The sequence below is a fragment of the Schistocerca piceifrons genome, unplaced genomic scaffold, assembly GCF_021461385.2.
Source record: "Schistocerca piceifrons isolate TAMUIC-IGC-003096 unplaced genomic scaffold, iqSchPice1.1 HiC_scaffold_1377, whole genome shotgun sequence".
NCBI classification, from domain to species: Eukaryota; Metazoa; Arthropoda; class Insecta; order Orthoptera; family Acrididae; genus Schistocerca; species Schistocerca piceifrons.
Genome location: NW_025727210.1, coordinates 15,001 through 20,000, shown reverse-complemented (window position 1 = coordinate 20,000; position 5,000 = coordinate 15,001). Strand labels below are relative to the sequence as shown.

The window sequence follows — 5,000 nt, the reverse complement described above, 5'->3', positions numbered from 1 at the left end:
GGCGCACATACAATATGTAAGCACCAGCATGGAACAACATCCAGTGCATCTTCTCCGCCACATTACACAATCCACACTATCACAACCAGACCAGGAGGTCCATGCGGAAAATACAATATCCCAGCCTTTCGACATCCACCATTGCGCAGACCAGGCACCAACACCCACACATGTCCTATACAACGGTGCACCCAACATCACAATAGTACCTCCTGTCACAGCGCACAAACAATGACATGAGTCAAAGACACAGGTCTCACACAAGCATAGAATTGGAGCGCCGCCTCTAATAAGCCAAACGTGCATCCTGACGTGACAAATCTGATCATGTCACAAGCATTCACTTACTATAATCACTATCAACGAACCTGCCGCCCCCGCCCCCCCCCCCCTACACCTTTCCTTACAACAACGTGTAACCTAACCTAACCTAACCTAACCTATGTTGTACCTTAACCTAACCTATGTTGTACCTTAACCTAACCTATGTTGTACCTTAACCTAACCTATGTTGTACCTTAACCTAACCTATGTTGTACCTTAACCTAACCTATGTTGTACCTTAACCTAACCTATGTTGTACCTTAACCTAACCTATGTTGTACCTTAACCTAACCTATGTTGTACCTTAACCTAACCTATGTTGTACCTTAACCTAACCCATGTTGTACCTTAACCTAACCCATGTTGTACCTTAACCTAACCCATGTTGTACCTTAACCTAACCCATGTTGTACCTTAACCTAACCCATGTTGTACCTTAACCTAACCCATGTTGTACCTTAACCTAACCCATGTTGTACCTTAACCTAACCCATGTTGTACCTTAACCTAACCCATGTTGTACCTTAACCTAACCCATGTTGTGCCTTAACCTAACCCATGTTGTGCCTTAACCTAACCCATGTTGTGCCTTAACCTAACCCATGTTGTGCCTTAACCTAACCCATGTTGTGCCTTAACCTAACCCATGTTGTGCCTTAACCTAACCCATGTTGTGCCTTAACCTAACCCACGTTGTGCCTTAACCTAACCCACGTTGTGCCTTAACCTAACCCACGTTGTGCCTTAACCTAACCCATGTTGTGCCTTAACCTAACCCATGTTGTGCCTTAACCTAACCCATGTTGTGCCTTAACCTAACCCATGTTGTGCCTTAACCTAACCCATGTTGTGCCTTAACCTAACCCATGTTGTGCCTTAACCTAACCCATGTTGTGCCTTAACCTAACCCACGTTGTGCCTTAACCTAACCCACGTTGTGCCTTAACCTAACCCACGTTGTGCCTTAACCTAACCCACGTTGTGCCTTAACCTAACCCATGTTGTGCCTTAACCTAACCCATGTTGTGCCTTAACCTAACCCATGTTGTGCCTTAACCTAACCCATGTTGTGCCTTAACCTAACCCACGTTGTGCCTTAACCTAACCCACGTTGTGCCTTAACCTAACCCACGTTGTGCCTTAACCTAACCCACGTTGTGCCTTAACCTAACCCACGTTGTGCCTTAACCTAACCCACGTTGTGCCTTAACCTAACCCACGTTGTCCCCTAAAGTAACCCACGTTGTCCCCTAACGTAACCCACGTTGTCCCCTAACGTAACCCATGTTGTCGCCTAAACCTGCTCTGTAATTGTTATACGACTCGTTCAATTAGTGTAGTGTTGCCCACCCGCAACCCTCGCAATATAGTTCGCTACTCGCACTGCCCGCTCCCCTGTGTATCGCTTCATGTTAAACACCTTGCAAGTCTTGCTGACTTTCCACATGCTCCTGCTGTACACTGTAATGTGGATGGCAGCAGGACGTACATGCCGCCCCTCCCCACGTCCCCACCTTGCCCCCCTGCCTTCGCAAGCTGGTTGGTGAGAAGTTTGCATGTTCAATGCCCTTCGCATGCGACGTACTCAGGCTACGTTGTGGTGCGGCCTGTGTCAACCGTCCGCTAATGTCGTACGCGTAAACCACAATCTGTACTGCACATTCGTCCTTATGTACCGAATGATACATCGTGGCACATGTGTGACCGTACAACGACTGCGCCCAAAAACGGCGGACCATACAGTGCAAATATTGTGCACGCAGCTACGTGTCGTCTCCCTATGAGAGCTGGATTGCAGTGTGGTACGCCATAGAGACGTGTGGGAGGAACGGACGCCGTGGATGGCGATCAGCATGAGCTGTCTGTTGATGTATTCGGACCTAGTCGTCTCTCCTCACACACCGTGATGGCATGGTGCACCGCGTTCCATATCTGCGACATGCTACAGAGGCCGGTTGACAGTCGTTCGAGCAATGGACATCGCATACGTACGGGGGCCACCTTCCACGTATTGTCTAGGCGTGCACATTTTGTTGCGTGTATGTGGGCAGACGTAGTGTGGCGTGACACCTGACACAGGCATGCAATAATCGTTGAAGTTGCAAATGGCGATGGACGCCTGCGTTTTCTGGTGAAGTTACGCAAATGAACAAATGGTAACCTGTTGTGGTGCGGTTGTTCTCGCTAGGGGTGAATCGGTGATGGCGACGATAGGTTGAGGTACGAACCGGTTGTTCCAGCGATACCCACCATGCCGACGAAACTGAACGGCATCTGGGTGTGAAGCGATACGCGGCGGTGGCTGGGTGGGACCGTCCCCGGCCGGTGAGGGGGCGCCTCCCGGCGTGCTGGCCGCGCGGTGCGTGGGCGCACGCGCTACAGCCGGCTGGTGGGGGCGGCCAGTGGCAGGCGCGCCGGCCGACGGACGCGGCAGGCGTCGCAGCTGCGCGCCGGCGCACCCTGCGCGCGGCGCCGTGCGGCCAAAGTAGGTCCTCGCGGGCCCGGTGCGAAGCGCGGTGGACATCTTCAGTGTGCTGGTCCGATTGAGGACTGTGTGCGTTGAGGATGCGCCGCCGCCCGGCGCTCGGCGCCGCGACGCCGTCTGCTGCTCGGTCGCCCCAGCGGTTCTCGCTGGTGGTTTGTATCGCAGCTGTGCGGATGTGTTGGCGCGTGCGCTGTGCTGGGAGAGTTCGCTTCGGCACCCAAGTGGGGCTTTTGTCCTTCTGTGGCGCTGGCGTTGGAGCTGCCGGTCACCGTAGGTGGCGCGTGTTGTCTCCCGCCGGCAATGCCACGACAGCACGCTCCCGGGCCTCTGTCGGCAGCGGCAAGCTCAGTTGGGAGCACGGGTGGTCGCACCGAAAGCGTCTACTCGCCTAACTCCGGGCGATTGCGCCTCTCTCGAACCCGACCAAGTACTTGGGACGGCGCTGCGCGCCGCCGGGACCTGAGAGGGTTTCGAGGTGTATTGTGCAGGGGAGCTCAGCCTCCTCCTGTTTGCAGAATGATTGAGCGGACGCTTGCGTGTTCGCGCGGGCCCCCGGGACACACTCCCGGGCGGCCGGCTGCTCAGCTCTAGTTGACGCAGCTCCCTGGTTGATCCTGCCAGTAGTCATATGCTTGTCTCAAAGATTAAGCCATGCATGTCTCAGTACAAGCCGCATTAAGGTGAAACCGCGAATGGCTCATTAAATCAGTTATGGTTCCTTAGATCGTACCCACGTTACTTGGATAACTGTGGTAATTCTAGAGCTAATACATGCAAACAGAGTCCCGACCAGAGATGGAAGGGACGCTTTTATTAGATCAAAACCAATCGGTCGGCTCGTCCGGTCCGTTTGCCTTGGTGACTCTGAATAACTTTGGGCTGATCGCACGGTCCTCGTACCGGCGACGCATCTTTCAAATGTCTGCCTTATCAACTGTCGATGGTAGGTTCTGCGCCTACCATGGTTGTAACGGGTAACGGGGAATCAGGGTTCGATTCCGGAGAGGGAGCCTGAGAAACGGCTACCACATCCAAGGAAGGCAGCAGGCGCGCAAATTACCCACTCCCGGCACGGGGAGGTAGTGACGAAAAATAACGATACGGGACTCATCCGAGGCCCCGTAATCGGAATGAGTACACTTTAAATCCTTTAACGAGTATCTATTGGAGGGCAAGTCTGGTGCCAGCAGCCGCGGTAATTCCAGCTCCAATAGCGTATATTAAAGTTGTTGCGGTTAAAAAGCTCGTAGTTGGATTTGTGTCCCACGCTGTTGGTTCACCGCCCGTCGGTGTTTAACTGGCATGTATCGTGGGACGTCCTGCCGGTGGGGCGAGCCGAAGGCGTGCGACCGCCTCGTGCGTGCTCGTGCGTCCCGAGGCGGACCCCGTTGAAATCCTACCAGGGTGCTCTTTATTGAGTGTCTCGGTGGGCCGGCACGTTTACTTTGAACAAATTAGAGTGCTTAAAGCAGGCAAGCCCGCCTGAATACTGTGTGCATGGAATAATGGAATAGGACCTCGGTTCTATTTTGTTGGTTTTCGGAACCCGAGGTAATGATTAATAGGGACAGGCGGGGGCATTCGTATTGCGACGTTAGAGGTGAAATTCTTGGATCGTCGCAAGACGAACAGAAGCGAAAGCATTTGCCAAGTATGTTTTCATTAATCAAGAACGAAAGTTAGAGGTTCGAAGGCGATCAGATACCGCCCTAGTTCTAACCATAAACGATGCCAGCCAGCGATCCGCCGCAGTTCCTCCGATGACTCGGCGGGCAGCCTCCGGGAAACCAAAGCTTTTGGGTTCCGGGGGAAGTATGGTTGCAAAGCTGAAACTTAAAGGAATTGACGGAAGGGCACCACCAGGAGTGGAGCCTGCGGCTTAATTTGACTCAACACGGGAAACCTCACCAGGCCCGGACACCGGAAGGATTGACAGATTGATAGCTCTTTCTTGATTCGGTGGGTGGTGGTGCATGGCCGTTCTTAGTTGGTGGAGCGATTTGTCTGGTTAATTCCGATAACGAACGAGACTCTAGCCTGCTAACTAGTCGCGTGACATCCTTCGTGCTGTCAGCGATTACTTTTCTTCTTAGAGGGACAGGCGGCTTCTAGCCGCACGAGATTGAGCAATAACAGGTCTGTGATGCCCTTAGATGTTCTGGGCCGCACGCGCGCTACACTGAAGGAATCA

At 53.0% G+C, this 5,000-nt stretch overlaps 1 non-coding gene across 1 annotated transcript in view; it reads left to right on the top strand.

Moving 5' to 3' along the window:
- Positions 1-3,410: 3,410 nt before the first annotated feature.
- LOC124733047 overlaps positions 3,411-5,000 on the top strand; it is a 1,909-nt gene continuing 319 nt past the window's right edge. The window contains exon 1 of the ribosomal RNA XR_007008878.1: positions 3,411-5,000. This exon is cut by the window's right edge and continues 319 nt beyond it. This is a non-coding gene — a ribosomal RNA (small subunit ribosomal RNA).